The 17,717-nt window shown below is 45.2% G+C and overlaps 1 pseudogene; it reads left to right on the plus strand.

Moving 5' to 3' along the window:
- The first annotated feature begins 2,882 nt into the window (after window positions 1-2,882).
- On the plus strand, window positions 2,883-3,912 carry LOC135401645 (uncharacterized protein K02A2.6-like; annotated as a pseudogene).
- The last annotated feature ends 13,805 nt before the right edge of the window (window positions 3,913-17,717 follow it).

Raw genomic sequence — 17,717 nt, forward strand, 5'->3', positions numbered from 1 at the left:
ATGTCAAGCCTGCTACCGCCACCAAAAGCACTAGACACAACACAAGACCTCTGGAACTCGTGGAAGTTATGGCGAAGGGAATTTGAACTTTTTGCTGTGGCTACGGGGTTGAAAGCTCAACCAAAGGAGGTACAGGCAGCAACTTTCTTGGTCATCATCGGTGAAGATGGAAGGAAGATATATACTACGCTGCACTTTGATAGTGAAGAGGAACGTACAGATGTCGCAAAGCTGATAGAAAAATTCGAAGCACATTGCAAGCCCACAGTAAACCTCACCTATCAAGAATTCCTTTTCGGTTCGAGAGACCAGAAGGAAGGGGAGCGCTTCGACGAGTGGATAACAGAGCTTCGGGTGTTAGCAGCCACCTGTGAGTTTGGCAGCCTTGAAACTCGCATGCTAAGAAGCCGCATTATTTTGGGCACACAAGACAATGCCCTTCAGCAAAAACTTATCAATGAAAACCTACCTTACGAGAAGGTCGTTGAAATCTGCAGGCAGCGGGAACGCAGTCATCAACAACTACAAGAAATTCAAAGCGACAAGAAAGTAAAAGAAGAAAAGTCTGAAGTGAACGCCGTCCAGGACAATAGGAGTGGAAGGATACCGTGCTCCAAGTGTGGCTACAGAATGCACAGAGGAGGCCAATGTCCAGCGGTAGGGAAAGTCTGCAAGAAGTGCGGAAAGAAAAATCATTTTTCGTCAGTCTGCAGAACGAAGAATCCTGGGCGACCGCCAGGACAAAGAAGGCAACATCAGAAAGAATTAAGACATCTGGAATATGAAGATAAAGCCAACTATTCCTTCAGTCGCTATCATCGAAAAGAATTGATGAGACCGAGATATGGTCCGCCAAGGCCACCATCGAGGGAACAAACGTGTCCTGCAGGTTGGATACCGGAGCGAACTGTTCTGTGATATCGTCAGCCCTGCTCAAGAAAATAACAGACAAGAAGGCATGCAAATGCAGCGTGCCCCTGAGCACGTTCTTCGGACACAGTGAAAAAGCTGAAGGCAGAATACAATTGCATATCTCATTTCAAGGAAAAGACCTTAGCACGGAGTTCTTCGTTGTGGATCGCCAGGTTCCTACAACATTGAGTGGAACGGTATCTGAACATCTGGGACTGGTGAGTAGAATGGTGCACTCCACCCGCGTTCATGAGGACAACCAGTTTGGATTGTACGAAGCTGCACGCCCTTATGAGGACGTTTTTGAGGGCCTAGGCAAGCTCAAAGGAATAGTCTACCACATGAGACTCAAACCAAACGTCAAAGGCGTTGTGAAGCCCGCGCGAAGAATGTCCGTTGCATTAAAAGACAAAGTAAAAGACACGCTTGACCGTATGGAAGCAGACGGCGTGATATGCAAGGTCACTGAGCCTACAGAATGGACCAGTAACATGGTCGTCGTAGCAAAGAAGGAAAAGGTTCGAATTTGCCTGGATCCTGCGTACCTCAACCAAGCTCTGCTCAGGGAGCACTTTCCAATGGCAACGTTAGAAGACTTTGTCCCACGTTTGAGTGGGGCAAAGTATTTTTCGACGGTTGATGCCTCCTCTGGATTCTGGCAAATCCCTCTAGACAAGGACAGCTCATTTTTGTGCACCATGAGCACTCCGTTCGGAAGATACAGATTTCTGCGGATGCCATTCGGAATTTGTACAGCGACAGAGATCTTCCAGCGAGCCATGAGCAAGATACTCCAGGATCTAGAGGGCGTCGAGGTCGTCATGGACGATGTTCTCGTTTGGGGCAGAACAAAAGCTGAACACGACGAACGCTTGCGGAAACTTTTAGAACGTTGTCGAGATGTGAATCTGAAATTAAATTTGAAGAAGTGCCACTTCTGTCAGCAACAAGTCAAATACCTGGGACAAATTCTGACACCGGACGGACTATCATTGGATCCCCGGCGCGTGGAAGACATCCGGGCTGTGCCGCAGCCGAGCAACGTGAAAGAATTGCGAACCTTTCTTGGGATGATTAATTTCGTATCCAGGTTTATTCCAAACGCAGCGCACAGGACCGCACCATTACGTGAGCTACTGAAGGCTGACGTAGCATGGGAATGGACCAACAGACAGGAAGAAAGCTTCCAATCACTGCGAGACGCACTGACAAAGGCCCCGGTATCAGCTTATTTTAAATCCGGCGAGCCACTGACCCTTTCGGTTGATGCCAGCCAGTACGGTGTTGGAGCGGTACTCCTCCAGAAGCAACGTCCTATTGCGTACTCGTCTCGTTCCCTAACCGAAGCGCAACAAAAGTACGCACACATCGAAAAGGAGATGTTGGCGATCATGCATGGTTGTTCAAGATTCCACGATTACCTCTTCGGGCAAGTGACCGTAACAGTCGAATCTGACCACAAACCACTAGAAGCCATATTTAGAAAGTCGCTGCATGAGTGTCCACTTCGTCTCCAGAGAATGAGATTGACGCTACAAAAATATCCAATTGAAGTCATCTACAAGCCTGGAGCACAGCTTTTTATAGCGGACGCGCTTTCCCGTTTCCCAGCACAAGAAGAGCTACAAGAGGAAGCACAAGATTTCCACGTCAATGTTTTGGAAAACATGTCCATATCGGAAGAGAAATTAAATATTCTTCGTGCTACAGAGCAAGATTCCCAACTGCAACAGCTACGGCGTTACGCAGAATCGTCCTGACCAGAGGAAAGAAAAGAAGTCGCCGAGGAACTACGAGAATACTGGCAGTACAAAGAAGAAATTCATGGTCAAGACTGCTTCCTGTTCAAGTCGAACAGGATAATCATTCCTCGATCCATGCGTCGCGAAGTTCTTCGCTTGCTACACGCAGCACATTGCGGAGAAGATAAGATGAAAGAACGCGCTCGTGACGTCATGTTTTGGCCGGGCATGTCAGCAGCTATCAGACAACAAGCCCAGAACTGTGGCAGCTGCAAAGAGCATAAGCCGCGCAACGCAAGACTTCCCATGATGAGTCACGAGATTCCTACCCTGCCTTGGGAAACGCTGGGAGCTGATCTTTTCTACCACGCTGGAAGTGAGTACATTGTCGTCGTTGATTATTACTCGTTCTACTTCGAGATACAGCAACTAAAGACAACGACGGCGAAATAAATTATCTCGTTTTTGACAGAAACCTTCAGCACGCACGGCATTCCTAGTAAGCTTATCACCGATAATGGGCCACCTTTCAGCAGCAACACGTTCAAGGAGGGGATGAAGACGCTTCAAGTGACTCATGTAACGTCGAGCCCGCATTATCCCCGTGCCAACGGAATGGCTGAACGTGCCGTTGGGGAAGCAAAGAAGCTACATAGAAACTACGCTTATAACAGTGTTGAGTTCAGATGCGCACTCCTGGAATGGAGAAACACGCCCAGGGACAGAATCCTTAAGTCTCCAGTGCAGAGACTGATGGGACGTCGGACAAGAAGCCTGCTGCCAGTTCACTCGGAACATCTGAAGCCCAACATTGTGCCACCACAAGAGGTTGTCAGTCGCCTCCATGACATCCGGCGTCGCCAACGATGTTTCTACAACCATGGCACCAGGCAGCTACCAGACCTTCATCCAGATGACCCTGTATCGGTCTTCAACTATCAAAGTCGCACATGGGCACCAGCGATAGTCCTGGGAACTGCAGGTACACCAAGATCCTACCACGTGAGGACAGACGATGGTCGGGAGTACCGTCGTACTCGAGAACATCTTCGTGAGCAACCGCAGACAAGCAGAAGCGAACAAAGGCAAGAGCCGCAGCCCGTTCTAGCAGCACCCAGGAGAAGCTCCCGGAAGCGCCGGAGCCCGCAACGATACCCAAGACCTGAGAACTGAATTTAAGATTGCTTTATTGTTCATGGCTTGATTGACAAAGAAATTGTTTTCTGTAGTAGAAGGGGAGATGTAAGAAGCTTGTAATCTTAAGATAGTACACTGTTAAAACAGAACTTCACTGCATAGCACGCTCCTGACCAACCGTCATTCCGAATGATATCATTCTGTGCATTGATTTGTTGAAAATGTGAGGAGGCGCCTTCCCGGGACAGATTATCTTGTCCCAGATAGGCGCCTCCCTCCTGTTTTGAACAAATCAAGACACAGAATGATATCATTCGGTATGATGGTTGGTCAGGAGCGTGCTATGTGGTGAAGTTCTGTTTTAACAGTGTAGCAGTCTGTACTATCACGTATCACAAGCTAGCTCGTTATCAGCGTGTTACCCTCGCCACTTGTTTACCGGCTCCGCACAGGCGCCTTCTTAAGCGCATGTCAGATTGGGCGACATTTATTCTTGTCAGTCGTTGTACTTCACTCCGGAATAAAGGCTGTTCTGGATTCACCTCGACTTGTTACACTAGCCAACCATCATCTCGAATGATATCGTTATTTCTCCCTGATTTGTTGAAAACGGGAGGCGTACGCCTTATTCGTGACAATTATGAACAGCATAAGTGCCACAAAAAAAGGCGTACGCCTCCCGTTTTCAACAAGTCAGGGAAGATAACTATATCATTCGAGATGATGGTTGGTTAGGAGCGTGCTATGCGGTGAAGTTCATTTTTAAGAGTGCGGCATCACTACTTAACCACCCAAATTCACGGGTTTTCGATGGGTATTCAAGTCGTTTTAGTCAACGAAAGCCAAGTTTTAGCGGCCGTCCCGTTTAGCAGGGCAGACGCGACGGACCACCACGTTGGTTAGTTCATTATTAGGTTACTTCAAGTTCAGTGTTTGCGTTTTTATGTCCAGGTTAGGCTAAGTTCGCTGTTTGCAGCTTGGTGCGCGCGACTGTGCATTTTATAGTCAAATAACGTTTATTTCCAGTAGTTTATTTTGCAGCGAGGATTTCGATCACTCTATTTCGAAGCACACCACCGCCGAGTTACAGCGTAGGCGGTGTGCTACAGACCATTTGTGCAAGTATAGAGTTCGCAAATGTGCCGCTATGGTTCGGGAGCGGCAGAAGGGTCTCTGACCAGAACCTGGTAAATGTTTTTGTTTTTAGGGATAACGAACCTACATGATGCCTCCAAGTTACAATTGAAACGTTTCGCCTCTGCGGAGCTCCCGCAGACTATACACTCTTAAAAATGAACTTTACCGCATAGCACGCTCCTAGCCAACCATCATCTCGAATGATATCGTTATCTGCCCTGATTTGTTGAAAACGGGAGGCGTACGCCTTTTTTGTGACACTTATGCTGTTCATAATTGTCACAAAAGGGGAGTACGCCTCCCGTTTTCAACAAATCAGGGCAGATAACGACATCATTCCAGATGTTGGTTGGCTAGGAGCGTGCTATGCGGTGAAGTTCATTTTTAAGAGTGATATTCTAAACAAGGATCCGAAAGGCGGTTTCGCTTTCAACCCTCAACTCGTCCGATCAGCGCAGAAGTCTAGCTATTATGCATCGGTTTTCCACAGTGTATGACGCAAAAAACCCGCGACGGTTTTTGGAGGAAAGTCCACACCGGAAGTTCGGGTGGTTTCCGCAATTTCCGTATTGCTGGGTGCTTTTTTTCAACATGGACGTCGAAGGAGAAAGCACAGCGCGGCCAACAAGGCAGCTTTTCAGATACTTTTCAGCAACTGAGAGGGTAGTGCTGCTATGTGAAGCAGAGTTCGGAAGCCTTGCTCTTGGAATGTTGAGCCGCGAATCGGCTTCAGCATGAAGAGGAAGTTCCATACGCATCGGGCACGCAAGAAGTAGACAACGTAAACAACAGACTGGCAGATGAGCTTTCAGCATTCATCATGATGAAGCACATGAACAGTTTGTGTAAATTTTGTGTCTGACGGCGCAGTCTTTTTAAGGTGCAGGTGTGTTTCATGCATAATAATGTCGAAAGAGGTCGAGTGCTTATGCTGCAAGAAGCTGCCTCAAAGTAGCATATTTAGAACTTCGAGGGCAGCACGCACCTATGAGCGCTCATATTCACAAGTAATGAGCGTGTCTCATGCACACTTATGCTGGTGGGTTTCAATACAAAATAGTTATTTGTTCGTCATTGTTCGTCACATATTCAGAAAGAGTGCAGCTGAAATAATACTCGGCGTCCTACTAACGTTAGCTTTGTTCAAAGCTTGCGTTGTCTCACGCAGGAAATACAGATACACTGCATACCAACAGTTTGAAAAAAGAAGAAAAACAAGAAAATGGTTAACCAGCCTGTGCGGTGAATAGGATACCCCAAGCCTTTCCCACAGAAACTACCACAGGCTTTAAATACCAAAGATATACTAGGTGGAGGTACGTCTTGCCATAATATCCCTCATTCCTTTCATATTTACGAAAAAGTGGGCTTACACTCTTAAACCCGTACCTTTTATTGTAACTTTTAGAAACATGTAACTTCTATATAGACGTAGATTTCGAGATTTCTTATAGGTTACACCACTGTAACGTATATTTAGAGGTTAAAAGCGACCAAGGTCATGTCTTTACAACACGAATAGAAGTTACATCTCGGAAAAAACAAAAACTGCTTGTTGTAACTTATAAATGTACCCTCTACTCCGACACTGTAACTTCTAAGCGAAATCTCCAACGATAATTTCTTTGTTAGTTTCTTATCGTTTGTTTTCCTTCTGTTTTTCAGCATAATGCCACGTTTCAGCCTCGCATTCGAGACGACAGTTGCGAATCTACGCTGTTATTTTTTATCTGTTTCAGCGTCATCTATACGTCGACTACATGTTATCAATGCTGTACGAACACAGATTATAAGTTCGCAGTCTGGAATACTGATAGTATGTTTCTTTCTAAAGGGTGGAAAACCATTGTCAATGCCGCAACCACCAAGATTTCCGATTTCGCTGCGTAGCCGAGCGTGGTCTAGGTCTATCCACACTGAGAGCGGTTTCCTTGAAACGCTTAACGCTCGTCGTCCGTCCGTTAACAAGTGTAATCTGTTTTAATCAGTGGTTTTCCTCGCGTTTATCATAGTATCGTCAGGAACAACGGAAAAGCTAGATGTCGCTTGCAAACAAGGATATTTTCGGTGTTCTCAGCGGAAAGTGTAGTGAGTGCGAAGATTGCAAAGAATATATAACCGAAAACGAACGTCACCAGCGCAGCCCTAATTCACACACTTCATACACTGGGTAAGTGTACATTTTGTGGTAGGTGCGTGCGTTATTTTGATAGCAAGAGCTCTTAGCGCATGTTCGTTGTGATTATGGCAAGCGTTTTGCGGTCCTGCATATGAACGCCACTAACGCTTGCTACTTTTCAGCTCTAACCGGCGTGCATTTTGCGAGCTGCGGATATATGCATCGAGATATATAATTCGCAGCTTCCTACTGGTTGTATTCTTACGATATTCTAAGACTCAATCGCGGAGTGAACGCCTTCCCGCAGTTATGCTGCTTTGTACCTTGTGCTTTGTACGGATTTGAATGGTTCCGTAAATGTTACTCTCATTGCCCAAACTTTTGTTCCCAGGATCCCACATGCAGGTTCACATATCGTCACCAGCGCAATGCAGTACCTCACAAACTCGTCCCAGAGTGCCTCCAACGCTGATAACGCAGTAATGTAGTGTCTCCTGCGTTACTGTACACTCATATTCCTCAAAGTTGTGTGCGTTTTATGTAATACTGTATTGCCATTTGCGCTCGCCTCTGCAACACGAATGTGGAATAAATTTTTTTCTGCTGCAATTCTCCATTTCGTTGGGTCTGTTCAGCTTAGCAAACATAGGTCAGTTGTTTTGACTCGCTTGCTTCCTCGCACTTTTATGCATTGCTTCTCACTTAGAAGATAGTTCTTTTTTTCACATACATGGTAAAGCGACCATGGTTTCTCCTCACATCAGAATCGCACTTGTGCACAATGTGTCACCTCTCGACAGACTTCTGTTTTTGTAATATACATATGTTCAAGATCTCCTTTTCTGCTGGTTCATTTTGGTACCTTGGTGTGTTCTGTAAAGGTCTGTCCATATCCCACGCACTGGGTGTTTGTTTTTATTCGCATCACACCAGCGCTCATTTGACAGGTGGGTTATGTTAATTTTCGCAAATTAACCCATCCGTAGTTACAAACATTTCCGACATTTCCTGACGCATGTGTTTGTAACTACAGATCGATTAATTAGCAAAAATTCACATAACCCACCTGCCAAATGAGCGCTACTTTGTTGCGAATAAAAATAAACATCCTGTATAAAAAGCCGCACGTTGGCGTAACCTTTACGGGCAGGTGCTGGATTGAAGGCCGTAACCTCTAATTAGTGGGTTTCCTTGTAACTTTTATAGAAGGTACTGCACAGAGGGTACCTGGTAGCTTCTGAAATAGAGGGTAAAATATTGCGATTTTTTACCCTTTACTAAAGGGTACTGAGTTAAGAGTGTAGTATACGGACACTTGTGTTTATAAGTAAATTAGTCCAGTACAGTTCATGTCCATTTATGCCATATACGAATATTCAGATTATAACAGCATTTGAAAAATCTTTCAGACACTGCATGTACAATTTCATAAAGCTGGATGCAATAATAATATAAAACATACTTGTAAGTTGAGTTGTCCAGTATGTGATGACAAAAGTTGATTGCCACATTAGCAGTAGTCATATTTGTAATTCATGTTCTAGTATGACAAAAAACAACATGAGCACATTTTTTTAAACTTTTGTGAGCCACTTTGTCAATATCCCTTTCGCATGCATTTGCATTCTAAGAGATGGGGCTTTTGAATGTGAATGCAGAGAGAAATTTGTGGTGCATACTTTCACAGGAGCAACACGCTGCAGGGAACAGGAACAGATACACTTGCAGACAGACTACTGTGCACAGACGCGGATCCTGCCTTGGACAGCATGCTATTACACCACCAAAGTCAATTCAAACTCTATGACACAACTGAAATTGAGGAGGGGTCAGAACGTCTGGAACCCCCTCCCCCCCTCCCTTAAATCCACCCCTGACTGTGTATTCTATGCACGTCATAATAAGTGTACTCACTCCTGTTCAGTGCTGTATAAGGTGTTGCTTTGGTGTTTTGTCTTTCGTCTTTTGTCAAGACATGTACATATATTGGTTAAACATGCATTAGTGACATTGTCCCACAGCTCACGTGTAGTTCACAGACGAAGAAGGGGACGTTAGTACTTAGAACTAGAAGAAAGTAATTTTTTTCTCGTTTTTCACAAACAGTGTCCGTTTGTAGAACTGTTTCGGTGCAATGGGCGAACAGGAGCACAGCTGTAACCAAAGAATGTTGCCAGTGGTGTGCACATTCACTGGTTTTAGGGATGCTCACTTTCATAGCAAGAAGCCTGTATGGTTTCTGACAATGTTTCTGAGAATTGTAAAGTGCGGTAAAGGGGAAATTGCAGGAAGACTGCACAGACCAGGGGGAGTTGGAAACAGGTAGAGCAAGCGAACGGATGTGTGTTAAGATCAGGTCAACAGAGTGTGAAACTGTCAACAAGGTCAACAATCACACTGGGCTCTAAATTCCACCGCCGACACAGCTATGGTATTAAAATCCAATCCTGTTCTGATGCATCCTTTTGTCCACCCATTCCGTCAGCATGTCGTAAGTGTTGTTCAAACTCTGTCTGATAGCACCCAAATAGTATTGTTTAAGCACCTCAAGTATTTTAATGATCGTTATGTGCCAGCAAATCACACTGTTATGCAGGTTACCCTGTGTGTGGCTTCCGGTTCATCCCGCTCTCAGTCCTCCAGAAGTGCTCACTACATAAGTTGACTATCCAAAACCTCAATCTTCTTTTTGTGTGCAAAGTGTGGACTCAGTAGGAGTAGGATGTAAACCTTAAGGAACCAAGCTTTGTATCTTGGGCTGCTCAAATACTCAAATATGCATGTTGTAGTCAAAGATGATGCAAGATGAAATGTGGTTCTTATAGTTTATTGTGGCTCTCAGATAATATCTTCATAATATGTTTGCACATATTGTTCCAAAATAGCATATGTGAAGCAGCGTCACATCTCATGTTTCGCGTGTAATAGGGTGGTGTACTGTACCCCAGGCCATAGTCATGATAGTGCTCGGCCGTTTCACACATCCCACAAGACGGGCGACCGTCAGAACGAGAAATATGACAATCGCAATCACTCACGAAGAGGACGAACATCGTGGGCCAACTTCCACTGAAGACTGGCGCGGCGGGCATCTAGCCAGACCGTAGTGATTCGACGCCAAGACAGCTTCGTCGGCACCGAAGAGACTGGGGGACCGGACTCCAACTCCCTGATAGCTGTATGAAAATCGCTGACAGCCCATAACTGGTTGTCAGCGTCCGGAAGCTGGAGTCTTAAATGTCTTACGACATCAACACAGGAACTGTATTGATGAGGCAGGACTTCGGACCTAGCCTGGAACCTAGGGCTCCCAACGAACCACCTGGTGGCACATCCCAGAGAGTACTGCACTAATGCGCATGCTGGGTGTTCGGAAGTGTGCAATGCCTCGAAATAAATGCGCGACTGAAGTGCAAGGCACTTGTCGAGCACCACCGGCAAGCCTAAGCCGTGTACTGTGCAAGCAGGACCTCGCGACCCACTCCACCGGACCGCCCCAGAGAAAACGGAACGCTGTGCCTAGTGATGGCACTACGAATTAGTGGTGGCGGCGTGGCAAGGACTCCTAGGAACCACAAGCGACTGTAGTACCAGGCGACTAGCAGATGAGCGCGAAAAGTGAATCGTATTGCCAACTGTAGGATGGGACAAGCGAAAGCTCGCCCACGAAACATAGTGAATCGAAATGAAAGAAGGGCATGGTTGTAGAGTAGTGAGCAACAAAACACAGGTCAGGGGTTATTATTTAGATTTAGTCTCAGCGTTTACATTTGACGGTGAACAGAGTAACATGGACAGAAAAGGTGTGTGCACTGAAATTTTTCTTGTTCTTCTTCCTCCTTTTCGTTAAGTTTACCCACTGGTTTAGTGACGTCTGGGTTAAGTTGATCACGTGAGACCTTCGTCCTCCAATCACGGACAACCACCCTGTTGTTCTAATCCGCTCATACGCCGCTGCTGTGAGGCCCATGACGGTTTCGATGGGGCTTGTGTATATACAGCGCTTGCGTATTTGAAGGCAAATGTCTCGGAGCAATGGCGACCGCTAGGCCTAATCTACGGTTCGCCAGAAATTTTTCGACGAATTAGAGGTAAGTTTTGATTCGTATAGCTACTATAAGTGCGTTCGTATAAGGCGGATATTCTCACACTCAAACCAATATTTGCCCTGAATGCCTCATTTCGTTCACCGTTCACACGGCTTAACCCAGCAGTCTAGCGATGGTCTAATTCTCGCGTTGCTAGGTAGATTTAGCCAGGTAGCGAAGGCTGGAAAAACAAAATCTGACCCGGCAACACTGGCATCTCCAGGACTCGAGCATGTGAGTCACATATCATGTCATGGTCATCATGGTCATGTTTGCTGCACACAATGAATGATCGGATTATTGCAACAGAAATAACAAAAAAGAAATCACATGATGATGGCAAATTTATGCATTCTTTCAGTTGTTTTATAAAATGCGAACGGAAAAGTCAGAGCTTCCTTCCTCGACAGTCTCGACAGACTTCCTCGCGGCAGTCGGTAGAACCGGCGGCAACAGCGGTGTGGCGGCGGTGCACACCTCTACAGTTTCAGGCGCACGCGCATTGAGCAACACGTCTCTGAGACAGGTGGCGTCGAGCGAAAGTGTCGCGTCATGCTCCGTGTCTCCTCTTGCCACCACCTTCCCTCATTCATGCGGGATGTCATATTTTTGTTTTCCAGAAGGCAAAAAGAGTGCACTTGCTGCTGTGATTTGAAAAACATGTGCACATGCCTTCACCTCTCGGACCCCCTCAACATCATTAAGTATAGCAGTGTGTGCCCTGGTATTTCTTTTGTAATGGTAGCCTTTTGTTTGCTTTGTTCTTTCCATAATATCTTCGTTGGTGCTACACATCGATAAATCGTAAGCAAAAATGGTCCCGTACCGTTAGTCGGTCTCTCAAACACATATACAGGGTGTTTCAGTTAAATCCCCGGGCTAAATAATTCGCGAACGGGTGCACCAATCCACGAGCTTTCTTTTTTACAAGTATCTGTCCGTTACCACGTACAAGCTGCATACCGTGTGAATGAGTGGGAGGCGCTCATTATTAAAATAAAAATGCAAATGAGTTTCGTAAAAAAGCGTAACTTCTAAAGCAGGGCGCTGTCGGCATTAAAATGGGTACTACACTCTTAACTCCGTACCCTTTAGTAAAGGGTAAAAAATCGCAATATTTTACCCTCTATTTCAGAAGCTACCAGGTACCCTCTGAGTGACACCTTTTATAAAAGTTACAAGGAAACCCACTAATTAGAGGTTACGGCCTTCAATCCAGCACCTGCCCGTAAAGGTTACGCCAACGTGCGGCTTTTATACAGGATGTTCATTTTTATTCGCAACAGAGTAGCGCTCATTTGGCAGGTGGGTTATGTGAATCTTTGCTAATTAGTCGATCCGTAGTTACAAACACATGCGTCAGGAAATGTCGGAAATGTTTGTAACTACGGATGGGTTAATTTGCGAAAATTAACATAACCCACCTGTCAAATGAGCGCTGGTGTGATGCGAATAAAAACAAACACCCTGTGCGTGGGATATGGACAGACATTTACAGAACACACCAAGGTACCAAAATGAACCAGCAGAAAAGGAGATCTTGAACATATGTATATTACAAAAACTGAAACAGAAAAAAATTTATTCCACATTCGTGTTGCAGAGGCGAGCGCAAATGGCAATACAGTATTACATAAAACGCACACAACCTTGAGGAATATGAGTGTACAGTAACGCAGGAGACACAACATTACTGCGTTATCAGCGTTGGAGGCGCTCTGGGACGAGTTTGTGAGGTACTGCATTGCGCTGGTGACGGTATGTGAACCTGCATGTGGGATCCTGGGAACAAAAGTTTGGGCAATGAGAGTAACATTTACGGAACCATTCAAATCCGTACAAAGCACAAGGTACAAAGCAGCATAAATGCGGGAAGGCGTTCACTCCGCGATTGAGTCTTAGAATATCGTAAGAATACAACAAGTAGAAAGCTGCGAATTGTATATCTCGATGCATATATCCGCAGCTCGCAAAATGCACGCCGGTGTATTGACTTGGCGACCAAGTAAGAGCAGAAAAGTAGCAAGCGTAAGTGGCGTTCATATGCAGGACCGCAAAACGCTTGCCATAATCACAACAAACCTGCGCTAAGAGCTCTTGCTATCAAAATAACGCACGTACCTAGCACAAAATGTACACTTACCCAGTGTATGAAGTGTGTGAATCAGGGCTGCGGTGGTGACGTTCGTTTCCGGTTATATATTCTTTGCAATCTTCGCACTCACTACACTTTCCCCTGAGAACACCGAAAATATACTTGTTTGCTAGCGACATCTAGCTTTTCCGTTGTTCCTGACGATACTATGATAAACCCGAGGAAAACCACTGATTAAAACAGATTACACTTGTTAACGGACGGACGACGAGCGTTAAGCGTTTCAAGGAAACCGCTCTCAGTGTGGATGGACCTAGACCAGGCTCGGCTACGCAGCGAAATCGGAAATCTTGGTGGTTGCGGCATTGACAATGGTTTTCCACCCTTTAGAAAGAAACATACTATCAGTATTTCAGACTGCGAACTTATAATCTGTGTTCATACAGCATTGATAACATGTAGTTGACGTATAGGTGACGCTGAAACAGATAAAAAATAACAGCGTAGATTCGCAACTATCGTCTCGAATGGGAGGCTGAAACGCGGCATTATGCTGAAAAACAAAAGGAAAACAAACGATAAGAAACTAACAAAGAGATTATCGTTGGAGATTTCGCTTAGAAGTTACAGTGTCGGAGTAGAGGGTACATTTATAAGTTACAACAAGCTGTTTTTGTTTTTTCCGAGATGTAACTTCTATTCGTGTTGTAAAGACATGACCTTGGTCGCTTTTAACCTCTAAACATACGTTACAGTGGTGTAACCTATAAGAAATCTCGAAATCTACGTCTATACAGAAGTTACATGTTTCTAAAAGTTACAATAAAGGGTACGGGTTTAATAGTGTACCCCTTTTGGGACCTTCAGTGGACACCTTTTAGAGAAAAATCTGCCACCGAAGCGGGTCATTTGTTGCAGTAATTAATTGGTTTCGGTTTACGTTTTTTTTTTTTTTTGCGGCTGGTCGCGGCGAAGCGCAAAAGGGCGTATTTCATTGGTGTAATTCATTGGTGTAAGGACGTAATTCATCGATGGATAAGGGAGTGAAAGAGCGTCCTTTTGCGCTTCGCAGCGACAAGCCGCGACAAAAATACGTAAACCGAAACTAATTAATTACTGCAACAAATGACCCGCTTCGGTGGCAGATTTTTCTCTAAAAGGTGTCCACTGAAGGTTCCAAAAGGGGTAGTACCAATTTTAATGCCGACAGCGCCCTGCTTTAGAAGTTACGCTTTTTTACTTAACTCATTTCCATTTTTATCTTAATAATGAGCGCCTCCCACTAATCCACACGGTGTGCAGCTTGTAGGTGGTATCGGACAGATACTTGTAAAAAAGAAAGCTCGTGGATTGGTGCACCGGTTCGCGAATTATTTAGCCCGGGGATTTAACTGAAACACCCGGTATGTGTTTGTGTGTGTGCACTATAGCACGACCTTTCCCTGTGAACGTAAAACAGTGTCGGCATTTTGTTGCTCAAACGGCTATCAAACCGGCAGTTAATTTCCACCGATACTTGTCCGTACACATTAACTGCCGTAAAGCGGCTAACGCGCAGGCAAGTTGATCTAAACTTTTTTGAGTTTACAAAGCACAAACGTTGAGCTGCACTCACAACCCCACACGTGCCTGGTTCACCGATGAGTTTGCATCTACCAGACTCTTCAGACTCACCGCAGAACTATATGACTGTCCGCCATCTTTATGCACAGAGACGTGATACCATGAAATCACGAAAAGCCGTATAATCCACTGAGAAGTACGAAGGCGTGCACACGTCAGAGCGTATGGTTGCCACTTGCTGTAACACTCGGTACACAAAACATAAATCTGGAAAACTTAACAGTTTCAGGTTCTCCGACAGTGATGACGTCCCCACGAGCTCTGGCGTCTGTCTTCTAGCAACAGCGCGCGCACTTCCCCTGTATCCGCCCTCCGCCAAACGTTGGAAGACCGTCAGCAGCCGTGATGAGGAGAGGGAAATTGAACTGAGAGAAGGAATATACTGCCAGAGGGGTGGAAGACTGTGCGAACTGTGACGTCATACTTCTTCGAAACAATATATTAAAGGTCAGTTCTGGGGGTAGCTTGACGTTTTGAAACTGTAACGATATTCAGGAAGCCCATATCGAACTGTGTCTGAAACCACCCTTAATTTCCAGAAAATGGCCCCATATTTTAAATAATCGTAAATTAAGCATCCCAAAACACACATGGGGGCCGACATTTTTATGACGGAATTGGTTTAGGTGGCCTATACCGCTGACACAAGTGGTATCAGTGTTCTTGAACACATCCCTCCCTCTCTACGGAGCATAAGAGAATGTAGACAAGCGATGGTGGCAGGGACGGTCTGCTCGATCGACGTAGGCTTCTTGATTGCTGTGTTTCTCTATTTGTGGGATGGTTTGCAAATGCCAAAACACTTTGTTGATACCACCAGTGTCCTTAGGATTCGTGCAATTATGCTGTCGCGTTGCCGGCTTGCGGCTAACTAGCGAAGAGCACCATGGCCATCTTGTATTATCAACCGAGCTGCGCTACGCCTACATACGAATTATATTTTTGTTGGAATTGTAGTTATCTTTGATGAAGTAAGTCAATTCCTTCCTTAATTATGAGACTTCATTCTCGTACCGTAACCGTTTCATCACTTGCTGCATGCAAAGTCACATACTCCGGACATATCTCTCTCTCGAATGTCTGTCGTTTGACGTTCCAGGAACAGTAAGCAAGCTTCGTTAAGGGCATTATAATCGTGTGAACAAGTAGTATTTGGCAACGACATGGTATACACACTGTAGGTACGTACATAAAAATTAGGCATTTATTCTGATTCATTGAAAACTTGTGTGCATGATTACCAGTAATAAAAAATATTGTGTTTGATTCCTTCTGTGTGATACCTCTTCGATGGTATTGCATCGTACCTGTAATAAGTAAGTATATTCTTTATCGTGTGGATTGTATTGTATTGTGTTTCTTCTGTTTCAGGTTTTTTTAGCTGGGTTTTCCACTTCACAGATTGGCATTACGGCATTAATAAACATATTTCCACTTGTACTTTTCTGTATGATTGTCCTTTGCATGTCTATACTTGCATGTAAACCACCCACTACACAGCTGTTGTAACGAAAAAGAAATTGCGAGTGACGTCGGCATAGCGGAAAAATCGCGAATGAAGTCTGCCCAGGTGCGATGGTGGCATTGCTTGGCGGTGTTGCCAGCGTGCATATCTATACACTGCATGCAAACTGCCCACCACAGAGCTGTTGTAGCGGTAAAATTACGAATGAAGTCGGCTCAGACAGAAAAATTGTGAATGAAGTCGGCACAGGTGTGACGAACGAAGTCGGCCCAGGCGGAAAATCGCCAAAGAAGTCGGCCCAGGGTAAACTACGCAGGGATAAGCGCGCACCTTCGCGGGCGCGGCCTTCGTTCGGCGTACGTACATGCGGTTGCGATCGAAGTTGTGTTTTGCACCTAGAAAGCCGCGAAATCAGCGATATGCCGTGCTGTGCGGCACTGTATTGCCGCAACAGGAACACCGGGGAAAATAAACTCTACAGATTCCCCCTTGGAAAGAAGGACGAGCTTCGTCTCCAGGCTTGGTTGCGTGTCGCCAGTCGCAAGGGATCGTCAAGCAAGTGACCGAACATTCCCGACTATGCCAGGTACGTGGTACTGCAACACGCTAGCAACGTTACGGGAAGGTCTAAGTTAATTAATTAGGACCGCTTTGAATCCAGCCTGTTGGAGTGGAACAGGCCTGACGGGAGACGACTCCTAAAATGGGACGCTGTGCCCACGAAACCGGGAAGAGACAAGACCGGAAGCAAACCCCGCAAGAAGCTACTGAAGGTGCTCCCCGTGACATCCATCCAAGAAACATGAAACAAAGGTTAGCTAATGTACTAATAAATGGTTGAGGGAACGACGGCAAATCTCTGTGAGCTGTTACATTTACGTGGCTGTTCAAGGACAGTCGACCATGCGTAATTATGATTCATTTGACAAAACGAAAAAAGAGTAAATTAGAAGAGATTTAAAAGAGACTGTAGAGCCAATAATAATAATAATAATAATAACAATAATAATAATAATAACAATAATAATAATAATAATCCGCTTCATTTCTATGCACAGAAATCCCACTGCCGACTGAAAGTGTTGAGCTCGTGCCACCTACTGCACAGGAGTCCGTTGTTGTGGACGAGTTGACACCACATCTTTGTAAGAAAACTGCCATCAGGGTTGCATTCGTTCGCGAACAAGCTCTTATAATGCAAAGCGTAAAAAGTCAGTCCCTCAGTTAACTCTTTCGATTCTTCCACACAGAAGTCTCCCTGTCTGCAAGTGCGGATGTCGAGCCCTCCGCTGTGCACGAGTTAATGGTGATAGATCCGTTATAGTCAAATCCTGGTACGACATCGTCATCTTACTTTCAATCTATAGATGGCTAAGAGATTGCAGTGGAATACCACACA

Source organism: Ornithodoros turicata, chromosome 1 (assembly GCF_037126465.1).
Source record: "Ornithodoros turicata isolate Travis chromosome 1, ASM3712646v1, whole genome shotgun sequence".
Classification (NCBI taxonomy): Eukaryota; Metazoa; Arthropoda; class Arachnida; order Ixodida; family Argasidae; genus Ornithodoros; species Ornithodoros turicata.